This window comes from Salmo trutta, chromosome 24, assembly GCF_901001165.1.
Source record: "Salmo trutta chromosome 24, fSalTru1.1, whole genome shotgun sequence".
In the NCBI taxonomy this organism is placed as follows: domain Eukaryota; kingdom Metazoa; phylum Chordata; class Actinopteri; order Salmoniformes; family Salmonidae; genus Salmo; species Salmo trutta.
The window spans coordinates 16,358,503-16,374,536 of NC_042980.1; positions in this window are offsets into that span (position 1 = coordinate 16,358,503).

A 16,034-nucleotide genomic window follows, 5' to 3' on the forward strand; every position below is an offset into this window, starting at 1 on the left:
ATGCATTTACTTGGGGCATTTTTTTGGGGAATCACCTGTATAGTCTAATTTAGTATGTGTGGAGTCAAAGAGCTACTGCTATAGGGCACGTTTCTCTCTTAAGAACCTCAAAGAGATCGCTGACTTCTCCAGCTCATTTTAGGCAAATCAAAATGTGAAAAGTTCTCTCCTGAAGCAATCTCTCCATCACCAGGTTGTATCAAGAATGTTTATGAAGGCTATGTGCCGTATTACCTGTAATCTCCAGGGAAGGACCGGCTACATTTCTTGCTTCTCTATGCTCCCAGGAGGTGAAAATGCCAAAAAAATTATCTTGCTTTGCACCTTTTCCACCACACCTCCATGTCTCAAATCAAAGGCTCCAAACCATACATGTCACTATGCCCAAGGTGACCAGAAGAAATGAGAAAATTTCTGTATGCAGTACATTCCCATAAACATGCCACATCCTCTGAAGTCTGGCTCCACTTTTAGGAGGTCCAAGTTTGTTTAAAAGTACATAATGCAATGGGTGTATGGACTCTGCTGGGGCTCAGGAAGGCATGCTGCAATTAGGAACTGGTGGGTGAGTTGAAGGTGTCTCTTCATGCCCAGGTGAAAGCATGGTTGAGACCAATGTATTTATCACATTTCCACGAACATTATCCCTGGGTATCTCGGAAATATTTGAAGTGGTGATTTTGTCTTTTACCAAATAGTACTTTTAGGAATCCATATTATTAAAAGCCACCACAAGAGGATACATTTTTAACTCAAATTACTGGGTTAAACTCCAACAACTTGACATATGTATGCTTGTACTGTCACTGTGGTCCATTTTTTGTTGTTGTTCCAGGAGGAATTTGTCAAACTATTTCCTCGTTCTTGTGTTTGTGGAACATCATGCTTTGGAGTCACTGAGGAATGATATCTGTGATCATCTGTAAGTATTGTTGGCATAACTGTACACAATTATTCAGGGAAGGTTTGTTCAGCCTTTGTGTGATCATCAAATTACTCACCGTTTTCCCCCAGGCCAAGAATTCATCCAAAGAAGTCAAGCAGTTACACAAGATATTATGAGGGAGAGGACTGGGATTTCCTTATGATCTTTGCACGAAATAACTAAAATTATGATCTGCAGTAGATAAAGCAGCAGCAGTTGACTCAGTGGTCAGCTCTTGTGTTCTGTAGCCTGCCAGACAACGCTAGCTAGGTCATCTAGGAGCCACTTCTAGGGAATACCTTGTCTTTATTGACAGTATCAAGATTAGACTTCCTGTAGAAAGTGTTCAGTGCCTTTCGTAAATAGGTGTGGTATATCACAGAGAGTATAATTCATGGTGTCTTTATTAACTCTATCAGTATCACGTCTACTGTCAACATATTGCAAATTACTCTTTGGAGTAAGAGAATTCCAACATGAATTGAATTGCCATAGGTGTTAGAGGCAGGTAGGTGTAAGAGACAGCTAGGACCAGGGCTACTCCACTGTCTTCATGCCATGACTGTACACTTGTATCCCTTCTTAAACACACATTGAGCACTTGGTAAACAACACTTCGTGAGGCACAGACTCTCCTCTGTCCTTACTGTAATAGGCTGTCTAACACTAAGGCTCCCACTACTGTTTGAAAGACATTACTACACTAACATTCTACGATAAGAAACAGTGGAGCTGCTTGATGGTTCTAGATTGTGTCATTTCAGTTCATGAATCCTAGTGGTTTGGTCCAGGGGGCAGTATGAAAGCTTCCCACTGACACAATGTGAGTCCTTCTACTCAGTGAGTACTCACTGTACTGCTTCATTGTAGGGATTACTGATCGATTAGTCAATGTCTAGGATTACTGGGAATTGTCAATTCAACTATAGAATAACTCTAATATGTTCAAGATTGATCCCTGGTTCAGTAGAATGTGTTTACAGAAATACATGTGGAACATCTATGGAGAGGTATTTATTGTTTATTTATTTTTTTACTGTATTTTATTTTAAGACATTTAACGTCAAATCAAAGGTGTGATTTGGATTAAGTCTTTTAAGCGACGAGATTAGATATGACTCGGATCTGAATCATTTAACATGGAAACATGGTGGAGACATGACAGATAAGTAGGGGAGACCGGGATTGGTTGTCTCACAGGTTAGTTGTCACAGTGCTTATTATTGTGTAAGTAATGTAAGATTAAAATGTACGAATTCTTCGAAAGAACTCATCCACCTGGTCAATTCATTTCAGCATGACAAAACATTGAGTTGAGGGGAATGTATGTGTTTTTCTCAAAGGGTTTGGTATTTTCATTATAAATGTTTGAATTATGCGAGTATACATGAAAAATGATGTTTGTTGAAAAGAGGAAAGAGTGCTACATTCCCATCCTATTTCTGAGTTTCTAGGTCAAGCCATGTGGGGGATTGTTGTCACATGGAAAGTGGGGTTGGTTGTCACTATCAATGTGGGGTTGGTTGTCACATTGCCACTAGTAAACAATAAATCCCAAGCTCTTTTGTGCTGTTGCTATAAATACCTCCCATCCCAGTAAACACGAGCACCTTTGGGCAACATATCAAAATGTGTTGGGAATACTTGGTGTGGAGAGTGTTTACACATTGGGAAGTCTTTGCTGAGACATCAAAATATAATGTTGATGCCTGGCAGACATATAAATGATGTAGAGCTGTAGATTTTAAAATGTAGGTATTCTAAATATATACAGTTGAAGTCGGAAGTTTACATACACGTTAGCCAAATTCATTCAAACTCAGTTTTTCACAATTTCTGACATTTAATCCTAGTAAAAATTCTCTGACTTAGGTCAGTTAGGATCACCACTTTATTTTAAGAATGTGAAATGTCAGAATAATAGTAGAGAGAATGATTTATTTCAGCTTTTATTTCTTCCATCACATTCCCAGTTGGTCAGAAGTTTGCATACACTCAATTAGTATTTGGTAGCATTGCCTTTAAATTGTTTAACTTTGGTAAAATGTTTCAGGTAGCCTTCCACAAGCTTCCCACAATAAGTTGGGTGAATCTTGGCCCATTCATCCTGACAGAGCTGGTGTAACTGAGTCAGGTTTTCAGGCCTCCTTGCTCGCACACACTTTTTCAGTTCTGCCCACAAATGTTCTATAGGATCAAGGTCAGGGCTTTGTGATGGCCACTCCAATACCTTGACTTTGTTGTCCTTAAGCCATTTTGCCACAACGTTGGAAGTATGCTTGGGGTCATTGCCCATTTGGAAGACCTATTTGCGACCAAGCTTCAACTAACTGATGTCTTGAGATGTTGCTTCAATATATCCACATACTTTTCCTTCCTCATGAAGGCATCTATTTTGTGAAGTGCACCAGTCCCTCCTGCAGCAAAGCACCCCCACAACATGATGCTGCCACCCCCGTGCTTCACGGTTGGGATGGTGTTCTTCGGCTTGCAAGCGTCCCCCTTTTTCCTCCAGACATAAAGATGGTTATCATGGCCAAACATTTCTATTTTTGTTTCAACAGCCCAGAGGACATTTCTCCAAAAAGTATGATCTTTGTCCCCATGTGTCATTGCAAACTGTAGTCTGGCTTTTTTATGGCGGTTTTGGAGCAGTGGCTTCTTCCTTGCTGAGTGGCCTTTCAGGTTATATCGATATAAGACTCATTTTACTGTGGATATAGATACTTTTGTACCTTTCCTCCAGCATCTTCACAAGGTCCTTTGCTGTTGTTCTGGGATTGATTTGCACTTTTCACACCAAAGTACCTTCATCTCTAGGAGACAGAATGCGTCACCTTCCTGAGTGGCATGATGCCTGGGTGGTCCCATGGTGTTTATACTTGCTTACTATTGTTTGTACAGATGAACGTGGTATCTTCAGGTGTTTGGAAATTGCTCTCAAGGATGAACCAGACTTGTGGAGGGCTACAATTTTTTTTCTGAGGTCTTGGCTGATTTCTTTTGATTTTCCCATGATGTCAAGCAAAGAGGCACTGGGTTTGAAGGTAGGCCTTGAAATACATCCACAGGTACACCTCCAATTGACTCAAATTATGTCAATTAGCCTATCAGAAGCTTCTAAAGCCATGACATCATTTTCTGGAATTTTCCAAGCTGTTTAAAGGCACAGTCAACTTAGTGTATGTAAACTTCTGACCCACTGGAATTGTGATACACTGAATTATAATTGAAATAATCTATCTGTAAACCATTGTTGGAAGAATTACTTGTGTCATGCGCAAAGTAGATGTTCTAACCAACTTGCCCAAACTATAGTTTGTTAGAAAGAAATTTGTGAAGTGGTTGAAAAACGAGTTTTAATGACTTGAATGTAAACTTCCGACTTCAGCTGTATATGTCTTGCCAATTGGCAAACAATGTCAAAACTGTATTTTCCCGATGCATCATGTATACATTGGTTGGGCAGAGGTATCTGTGTTATCTGGTTTTGTTGCCTCTCTCTCACACACATTTTTTCTGTCACGCATACTCACACAAATATGTTGTTCTCAAGGCATAAAATGCAGAATTTTGTTAGGCATGTCATTTGATCAAAGAAAGGCTTGGCTATTTCTACGACTGTATGGTATATTGCTTAATTTCCTGTTGCATAAGGAATAAGTAACTAGCAAACAGTGTGACAACCAACCCCATGCTGTGTGACAACCAACCCCGCGATGGGGCTTGTTGTCATAATTGGACAGATTGCGTTTGAGGGGTTATAACTTCATGTTGGAATTAGATATGAGGATAAAAAGGGTCCCTATTTCAACCCAATACCTTGGTTTTCTATTCATGATGAAAAGAGTCTTGTAAGATATAACGGAGCTGTGAAATACAGATGAGTAAAAAGTGTGACAACCAAACCCGATCTCCCCTACTGTGTTGAAGGAAAGAAATACGATTACTCTCATAAGCCAAACGTGTAATTATGTAGACACTAACCTATTGTGCAGCACAGTCAAACAATATATACATTGACAAAATTAGACTTTGTTGAAATATTCCATTCTAATACTGCTCAGTGTGAAGTAAGAGCATCCACTCTCCCCTTCAAAAACCCAAAGTGTGTGGCATGTGTAGGATTACTTTGTGAATCCATCAATAAATTAAAATACGATGGAAGGTGTACAGCTTTAAAAAATATTCTGTCAACTGACATGACATTTTTTTGTTCCATTTCCAAATGACCGCTGGCAGAGATTGTCAGCTCTCATATTAAATTCTCAGGTTTTTAGGGCAAAATATATCTATCGGAAAGAGAAATAATGAACTTGAAGAGCTGATGCCCCGAGGAGCAGTCACAAAGAATTATATCCTTCTATAAGACAGGACACAGGCAAAAGATAAGTACCTGGCAGTTGGCACACACTGCTACATGTGCCTATCAATAAAACAGATTATTTTCACTGGTTATTACATTGGAGATCTGGGGGGCTCTAGATTGCACCTTTAATGAGAAGGAATGATTCCTTCCCACACTCTCCACAACTACTTGAAGTAAGTGAGATGTAATGCTCATTTTTTCTCAATTTCTCCCAGCACATTAAAATGAAATCTTGCCCACATTAATTCATAGGCTTTATTTATTCACATTTCAACAGGATTATAATATGCAAAGCTTGATTTGGGATTCACTCTGTGCATTGTGATATCATGGTTTTGCACACAAATTCTGCATACTTGCTTTAATTAACAACAACAGCAAAATAGATCATTGCCAAATGATATGTTGTTCCATTACTAATCTCCATGTCCTGAAATTTTTGAATCCTCAGCCCCCACTTTAGTGGATGATAACTTTGGCTTTATCAGTGGAAGGAGGTGCGCCACCTGGTTAACATAGCTCCTCTGCAGGAGAGCTGCAGTCAACATTGGATTCTAAAAAGCAAAAGGTGAATTTAATCCCAGTTTCCTGACGTCTGTATATTTTATATATATTTTTTAAAATCTTGAATCGCTCATGGCATCATCAACAACAACCCTATGTTTACTGTGTCAGAAACACTTTTAAACTATTTTCTGCCTTTACTCTGTCTCTTTACATAGTAAAAATATTTGCATACTCTATATATGCAAAAGTATGTGGACACCCCTTCAAATTAGTGGACTTGGCTATTTCAGCCACACCCGTTGCTGACAGGTGTATAAAATTGAGCACACAGCCATGCAATCTCCATAGTGAAAAATTGACAGTAGAATGGCCTTACTGAAGAGCTCAGTGACTTTCAACTTGGCACCCTGATACGATACCACCTTTCCAACATGTCAGTTTGTCAAATTTCTGCCCTGCTAGAGCTGCCCCGGTCAACAGTATGTGCTGTTATTGTGAAGTGGAAACGTCTAGGAGCAACAACGGCTCAGTCGCGAAGTGGTGGACCACACAAGCTCACAGAACGGGACCACCGAGTGTTGAAGTGTGTAGCGCATAAAATGCGTCTGTCCTCGGTTGCAACACTCACTACCGAGTTCCAAACTGCCTCTGGAAGCAACATCAGCACAATAACTGTTTGTCGGGAGCTTCATGAAATGGGTTTCCATTGTCGAGCAGCCGCAAACAAGCCTAAGATCACCATGCGCAATGCCAAGCATCGGCTGGAGTGATGTAAAGTTCACCGCCATTGGACTCTGGAGCAGTGGATACATGATCTCTGGAGTTAGGAATCACTCTTCACCACCTGGCAGTCCGACGGATGAATCTGGGTTTCGCGGATTCCATGAGAACGCTACTTGCCCCAATGCATAGTGTCAACTGTAAAGTTTGGTGGGGGAGGAATAATGGTCTTGGGCTGTTTTTCATGGTTTGGGCTAGGCCCCTTAGTTCCAGTGAAGGGAAATCTTAACGCTATAGCATATGATGACATTCTAGATGATTCTGTGCTTTCAACTTTGTGGCAACAGTTTGGGGAAGGCTCTTCCCTGTTTCAGCATGACAATGCCCCCGTGCACAAACCGAGATCCATACAGAAATGTTTTGTCGAGATCGGTGTGGAAGAACTTGACTGGCCTGCACAGAGCCCTGACCTCAACCCCATCGAACACCTGATGAATTGGCCTAATTACCCAACATCAGTCCCCGACCTCACTAATGCTCTTGTGGCTGAATGGAAGAAAGTCCCCGCAGCAGTGTTCTCCAACCCAGAAGAGTGGAGGCTGTTATAGCAGCAAAGCGGGGACCAACTCCATATTAATGCCCATGATTTTGGAATGAGATGTTCGACGAGCAGGTGTCAACATACTTTTGTTCATGTTGTGTATATGGAAACAGTGTGAATCATCATTTCTATATTACAATACTTAAAATGGTATATAGCTACCTCTGTATACCCTGCCTGTGCTGTTATGGTGTACTGATGGTCACAAAGGCATAATTGTTAAGGGACCCATGACATATTCAGCAGCAAATGCACGTTTTCAATCTTTATACTTGGACAGCATATGAAACGTGCCATTCGTTGAACTCGTTAAGAGCGTGACTTCATACCTTAATTGTGAAATAATGTAAAGATCTTCAGAACAAATCTATTATGAATGGTCCAGTCAGATTTCAGATTTTGCTGTGTGAACACATTACAACATTTGCTCTGTTCTCAACGTTGTCTGCTCCTTGTCATTAAATGAAGGTTGAATAAAAGAGTTGTATAGAGCAGTAGTAGTGACTCTTGAACAAAGCATGTGTACTGGCTTTGTTTTGAGGTAACATGTTCACATCTTCATTTATTCAGCACAAGTCAGGAGGAGGACTGGAGAGAGGGATGGAAAAAGGGAGGGAGGGAGAGAGAGAGAGAGCAGGGCCGTAATCAGAGGTCCGTCTGTACTTCCTTTTCTCACTGTGATGACTATAGACTAACAAAAGCATCACAAGGCCAGGCATGACATGTGGACATTCCTTATTATGAGATCTCTCTCCTCAGTCAGAGGCCCTTCATTTGGAAGAGTGTGTTGAATAATGTTCATGCTTTTTTATATAACTTAATTTAAATGGTCTCATTTTGCCCAAGTGCGGCCTTAAAGTGCATGTAAAATAGCTCCCATATAAAGCTGCCAAAAGTAACATGAATGGAAAGGCTAGTTATTTGGGCCAATGGTATAGAGTGGCAGCACTGCTTCTGCAGTCAATGAGGCCACAGATTAAACTTTCCTAGGTGGAAAAGGTCTGAAACTGCCTGCACACAAAGTTGTTCAAGCAAATAGGAAATCTAGTTGTTTGTTATAATCTGAAATGGGTCATGTGGAAAAGTGTTTCTTGAATTGCTATTTCAAAACGGGTTGAAGGCTAGAGCTTTCACCAGCGCCCTAACTTTTCCTTATGACTGGTACCCATAGAAATTGTCATAGGTGACATACTAGGAACTTGAATGAGTTCAAAGCAGCTCCAGACTTTACTGAAGAGATTAAGGAAGGCAGGTGTAAAAATACATATAGTTGACATAGAGCACTAATGAGACATAGATTTATGGATGTAGGGCGCTTTAGAAATGCAAAGTCAATGACTGGGGCTGTCACCTTAATTTTATTGTTGCGTCATTCACCATGCCAGAGTATATTTTTGCCAAATACATTTCTCTCCTATGTTTCATAGCACAGACATCTTGTTCTCACAAACATGCAAACAGATATTTGAATATCTCATATTGTTGGATGTCTCTCATATATATTTTTTGTTTTTTGGTGAACAGCAAGTAGACATGCTGGAATATGTATCCCTAATTTGATGTACAATGCATCTTGACTGCTTGGGTATTTCAGGTAGCTGGATCCTTCAGTTATTAACAGTCAGTTATTCATTCAGTTTCATTTCCCTCTACATGAAAAACGTAGCCTACACAATGGGTAGTAGACAGCCCATTATGCTATCAAGATGACCCTTTTGACTTCGTGATCCGTTGACTCATTTTTATTTAGTCCCATATCTGTACCACCCAGTTCTATCCCTATCAAACCTATTCCTCACCCAGCGCCTATACAGTAAATATAGTGAAGGCGGTAGAAGAGACAAGGAGTGAATGGAGGGTGTATACATTGCAGCCAGCAGCGATTACAGAGGTAACATGAACACTTGGATCAGATTCTGAGACACAGGGCTCTTTTTGTCTCTCCTGAATTACTGGACAGCTCCAGGGCTGACATTTAAAACATAACATCACCAAACAAAAAACACATTAAAGGAGAATGGCAGAGCAGGGGGTTTAAGCAGAAACCTGAAATTCAAGTTTGGCGAAGGAAGCTGACCCAAATTTCCTGCCCCTTCTTCTCGGTAACGTGCTTCTGCAAGCCTGGGCCCGGGGGTGACATCGTATCCCTTACACAGGGATTGCCAGTGCATTTACATAGCATGGTTAATGAGAGATCAACACCAGGAAAGCGTCTCGAATATAAAGCTTTCTTGTAAAAATAATGAGCGAGCGATTGATCCGTACTCAAACAAACCGGTTTGCTGAGTTAATACCAAAGGCAGATTAAAGCCAGTGCCAAAAAGTGCCCTGGCATGCAATGCCTTTCGCTTAGAGGGTCCCCAAACTTGTCATCACATTAGCACATGGTCAAGGAGTACATCCTACCACTCTCATAATCTGCTTTCCTGCACAATTAGCCTTCTATAATAAGGTAGCTGTCAGACAGCCCACAGGATGAAAAGAGGAAAAAGGGAAATCACTGAGTCTTTACAGGCGAGGATCTTTTACTTCTTCTGAAATGTAGAAGCTAAGGTTATTTTCCCGCTCTTACTTTCCCACTTGCTGTGCTGGTATTAAGTCTGAATGTTATGACAACACAGAGACATTGCTGCTTTATTGTGCAGACAGGCCATTGTGCTTTGATGAAGCCAGACAGAGACGAATAAGAAGAGAGAAAGAGAGAGACAGAGAGGAGGACTACAAACCAGGGTGGATCTTTCCTAGCTCCAGAAATCTGATGTTAGAGAGGGTCTGGTGGCAGGAAAAATGGCAAGTTATCTGAATAAAATAATAGATAATTTCATCCCGACAAAGGAGTGGAAACTATGGACAAGAGGAGAAAATAGCAGGAAGGTATGGAGAAGTGAAGGGCTGTGAAAAGAATAAGGAGAATTCAGTGCTGCTTCCTGCGAGGGAAAAGAGAAGAAAAAACATTGATGACACCCGGTTCCATTCTTCCGCTCTCCCCTTTCTCTGCTCTTCGCCTCGCAGCACGGCGGGCTAAGCTGGGAGCTGTAATGTCATTAAATTGCAAATGCTTTTTTTTCATTTCCGACACACACTGTTTACTTATCTGGCAAAAACATATGTTGGAAGGAATCCGTTAAATTCTGCCCATTGCCTTGGGTGAAAGTGCAATAGAAACGGGCCCACTGAGCTCCTTCTGTCGTCTCCTTTTAGCACTTTGCCTTATCTACAAGGCTGCTTAGCAGCAAACTGGCGAGTTCAATGAAAAATGAAGATACAGTGCAAGATTAGGGAAGAACAGTGAGGGGAGAAATGCTTGGAGAGAGGGTCATCCCATTGCAAATGATTTCACTCCTCTCCATCTGCATAAATGACTATTTTTAAGGCATCTCCAGCGTCTGTATATTTTTCTCACTCTGCCACACATTTAATTTCACGCCCCGTGTTCTGAATATGCTTAAATGCATATCTCTGATGCACCTTTAAGCCAGAGGAAAGAGGATGGGGGGAAGGGAGGGGGGTACGAAAGCAAAATTAAAGATAAAATGGTGTGATTTGCACTACAAGTCTATTACTTTATGGCATTTACATATAGTTTACCTCTGCAATTCTAAGATTTTTTTTACCACCTTCCTATCAGCATTTGGGCTTGTATAAATATGTATAAATCTTTGTTGAGAAAAAATAGAATTCCCAGCTGTTGTGGAAAGTTTGAAGGGTGCACTTTCTACCCTCAACTTGTTCCTCTGCTCCCCCAGTAAACTTACGACACACTGGGGGGTGCTCCCTGGGCTGGCCCCACAAAGACACAGGCATGGACCGCTTTGTGTCCCGTGAGCCCCCCAGTACTCCCCCCTCAGTGTTGTGATGGAGTAGAGATGCTCTGGGTCTTAGTCAGATTGGTAAAGACTCAGCAGCATTATGAAGTATCCACCTCAAGGTATCCACTGAACAGAGCACACTTCAACAACATGGTTCTCAGCGTTGGCATAGTGTCACAACATATACTATCAAAATAACAGATATGCTCCATAACACTTGTTAGAAAAGTGACACATTCAATAGTACCCAGCTACATGTCAAATATAGCCAGGGTTTCAGGTGGCTGTGTTTGTTCTACAGTGTTGTGGTGTGGAAGTTTGAGCTGAGAGAGAAAAGCCCACCCCTCAGAGTAGGGAAGGAAAAGGCCTTGGATTGGCCTGGGAGTGAAAGGGAGAGAAAGAGAGGGCTATTCAGAGCACGATTCCTCTCATTCATTGTCTGCCCCCTTACATTTGAATACTCTCACTCGCTGCAGATGAGAAAATGCTTCAGCCTTCGCATTGTTGGCTTTCTCTCTCTTCTTTTCTATTTGCAATTAAATGCATTTCAAATGGAACAACTGTACAGAAAGAAATTCTGATAACAGAGAAATCCATTGCTTTTTAACCTCCTTTGTTAGGGTTTTGCATTTTGGAGTGCGGTTTTTATTATGTGAATTGCACAATCAAAAACATATCTTTGTGGAGAAAACACCATACAACTTAAATAGTTCTTCATTGAAAATTAAATTGTGTTTTGAAAAATAATTTGCGTCCCATATTTTCCCTCTACTTTGAATCCAGAGCCTGTGTTTCAATGAGGCACTTGTATGCAACATCCGACAGCAGCCTTGTTGTCCTGTGTGGTATCATAGTCTCCACCCAGGTCATGTGATGGGATCAGTTTATTAGCTTAGACTGTCATCTGGTCATTTACAGCTTAACACCCTCCATATGCATTGTGTTTGCTTTGTGTGCAAAGCGTCAACTGCAAAACAAATCTCTTCCTCCAGCCATGCATTTTGAAGGATTTGAACGCTGTAAATAACTCCAAAACCTCTTCTTACGAGGTTTACCCCGGAGCACTTTGTAACTTATCAGGGCTGCCTTGTGCCTCCTCTAATGCCTGCATTATGCTGAAATGTAAATCGGTAAGCTGCCAGAGAGGTGGGCGGGAAGCACTGGAGAAAGAATCACTGAATGGTCTAGCCAATATTCTGATTTTGGCATAGCAAAAAATAAATAGCAGTTTTGTTTTCAGCAGCCAGTTCCACAACAATATACCATATTTTATTCCCTTGTTATACTGTAATTGTTGAACAATTCTGTCTGTGATTTGGAGATCCTGAGATCCGGGACAGAGGAACAAAGGGTAAACCCAGTGAGCAAAATTGTGTTGAAATTAGGTACATTTTCATTTCTTAATGAATGTTGAAAATAATATTTTCCGGATCTTGAAAATACATTATTTTGGTCATTGTTTCTATGGCCAAATGTCAACCGTACATACGTTCACTTATGTCTACATGTCAATGAAGAAAGCACTATATCACATTGAAATGCTTTATTACAATTGAAATAGGAAAATGGAGCAAACTAAAGATTGCAGTATGGAATATGTATTATTCCTCCCATCTGTCACATGGACTTAGGTTAGCTTTTTCAAAGGCTTTCAAACTTGTAGTGATCATGTTAAAAGTTTTTAGATCAATAGAAAAAAACAACAGAACACTTAAACTACAATAACATTCTCTGTAACGGTTACAGAAAAGTTTTTCTTGTTTGTTTCTCTACCTTAGTTGAAGGCACTGTAAGTCGCCCTGGATAAGAGCGTGTGCTGAAACGACAAATTGTAAATGTGAAAAGGAACACTTTCAAAGTGAGCTTCGGCGCCCAAACAAGACCAAATTTGGTTTTACCAGATATCTAAGCTGACTGGATATCTATGTCTCACAAGTTTGGACAGCACAGTACAGTACAGTAGAGCACAGTAGTGTTAAGTTCAGTACAGTACAGTAGAGTTTAGCTCAGTAGAGTACAGTACAGTGGGGTGCAGTACAATATAGTACATTATACTATACTTTACTGTGCTCTACTGTGCTGTACTTTACTCTACTGTACTGTATGGAAATATACTATACTCTACTTTAATATACTGTACTCTGCTGTGCTCTACTGTGCTGTGCTGTACTGTGCTGTCCAAACCTGTGAAACTTGGACATCTATGCTTGGTTCAGATTTGGTCCAGACTGGACTAAATCTAAACCAATCATAGACGTCTATGTTTGGGCCAAATCAAATTTCAATGTCTATTCAACGTCCAGGGACGTCGGTGTCAGACGGTGCTCACTGGAAATACTCACTTAAAGAGGATCCTGCATTATAGCTCTTGACAGGATTTGTGAGAAGAGCATGGAACAGCCGAGCACTTTAAACACTCAACGCTCTTTTTATCCCTCTATAATGCAACTTTAATGTATTCTGATTGAAAAGTGCCCAAGGTCTTTTTTTGTACTTCTAATTTCCATTTCTAATGGTACAAGGGGAGAGATTAGTAATTAGTCCAGGGCCCTTTAAATGCATGTAATAAGTGTTGGTTGTACTGTACTGTAGGTTGCCCATATAAACCTTATGTTGATGATCATGGATAGCGTCTCAATTAATTTCAACACATGTTGACTTTTAATGGCAATTTATCTAAGAACATAGTTTTTCATGCTGCTTGTCCTCGAATCGGCTTTACAATTTGAAGATAACATCATGGGAATCTTCTAAATAATTGACCCGAAGCATTATTTCACGGCAACTATAAATCTTATTTTCCAGTGACTAATTAGGCCAGTTTGTGACAGAAGTTGGTAAACTAGTTTGTTGAGGACATGTTGCCTCTAGTTATTAGTTTGAAGGTGGATATAGAAGTCTTAAAGAGGATTAAGACAGTATACTGGGACACTCAATAGGCTTACATCTATAGGCTACACCACCCAGACCAACATAAAGGCAATATACAGGAAGTTATTACCTGGAATGGTTGGAATTTTAAATGGTGGCAGTTAATTTCCATACCTAGACTATTTGATGGTGTTTTTGGGAAAGCATCATGAAGGCAACGTAGGTGGCTTGGTCAATCATGCCCCTGAACAAAGACCACAAACAAAACAATACTGCCCCCTGATGTCATTTAAACACACTGCATCTCGCTTTTTCTCTCTCTCTCTCTAAAAGTTCCTATTTAAATGTAAAGCAATTCAACAGGTGATGACCTATAACGAAAGGTGACTATATACAGAGCTGGTGAAGTATTCATGAGCTATCATGAAATATAACCCAAAAGTAGAAATGGGGCCACACCTGCAACCTCATATTTGCATTTGAACTGTACCTTCTGTAATTCTAAATCAAGGTTTCTAACACTAGCATGGGTAATCGGGTTTACACTGTATCTCTGCTATAAGCAGAGGTCAAAGCATCCTTTCAGCTGAATGTATTGAATCTGAATGGCTTTAATACCCAACACTACAAAATAAACAAGGCAAGGCCTTTCTTGGGCAACAATGAATAAGACTGGAAGCATCCACCATACTCCAGTCCCGTTCACTTTTAACAGTGTGTGATTGCCTCAGCAGGCTATCAATTGTGATCTGAGAGGACAAAAGATGCCTTTCTATCAATTAGACTGAGGTGCGGTGAGTGTGGCTTAGAGTGCTGGTTTAAATCAGGTGATTCAGTTGCTCCTCCAATCAGTTCTTCCCGTTTTCAGACCACTGAGCTCGGTTCTCAGTGAATGAAACTGAAGTACTCTCGATTACAATTTGAAAAGGCCCTCTTTCTTCCAACCAACACATTATATTCCTCCAAATGTGTACAGAGCACAACGCGCTGAACAGAATATTCACCTAGCCATTAAGGAAATGGATGCATTTTGCCATCAACATGTTAATAAGTAGATCATTTCACAAATTAAGCATCACCTCCTTCTGTGATATCTCTTTGAAATGCTATTAAAGGAGAATTTTCATTTGCAGCACTTCAAAGGCTGAGCAGCACTTTCCCTTTATGTAATGCTGGCCTTTCATTTGGAACTTTCCATTTTAGAACAATGCCACTTCTATTGGGGCTGATACGGGTAGGACTCTCAACACAGCCCGAACAATATTGTCTCTCAAACAAAAACAAAAGAGGACAACACTGCATGCATATTCCACACTGGTGCAATTAGCAGCTCAAAAATCAACAGCACTCAAATTGTTCTCATACGGTGGTCAACCACTCAGTGCAAAATCAAAGGGTAATAATATATTAATTTAAATGATAATGGGGATGAGGTGAAACAAATGGAGTGGATAAAAGCATTACTGGGCACAATAGACTGGTTAGCTGACAACATCACAAAAATGATGCGCATCGCTTAATGGGTCAGAAGGCCATGTGTTGTTGAGATTCTGGATGGCCACATAGCTAGAAACAATGACAAGAAGCTGCCATATGGGGAATCGTTGGTGCCTCGTTTCAGCTAGTTTTATCTTGTTCTTGACACCATGTTTTGTATTGAGGTGTTTTGACTGATGTCACGTTTATGCTAATATGCAGGGCCGGCTCCAGGGGGCCAACCAAATCTCGCTTAGGGCCCCGAAAGGCTTATGCCTATTTCTGAGTATTTCCTGTGTTTTCTTAGAATTTAGTATAACTTCAGGACATCAGGGCCAGATTAGGTATCAGTAGGTGCCAAATCTCAGGAAAAAAACAAATACATTATACGTCTGAATAACTGGGTCGTTCCACCAATTAGGTGCCTTTTGAGTAGTGTAACTTGATGATTTTTGTTGTTGTTGTTGATTTCACCTAATATTAGCATTCTGTCATAAAGAACACATGTTCAATTTATTAAAAAACATTTTCCCATCTCAAGAGGTTAAATTCAAAAAGGGACTATAGTAAGTGCCTATTAAGTGCCAAAGAAAGTAACAGTGTTGACTATTTCATCTTAAGTCAGCCATAAATCCTCTTGTGACAGGGGGAATGGAAGATTGTTGTGTGCAACAGTGAGGGGCAATTGAATGCAAGCTTCCAAAGAAATTGTAATTGTGAAAAAAATGTCTAGCCTGTCTATTTATGGGTAACAGG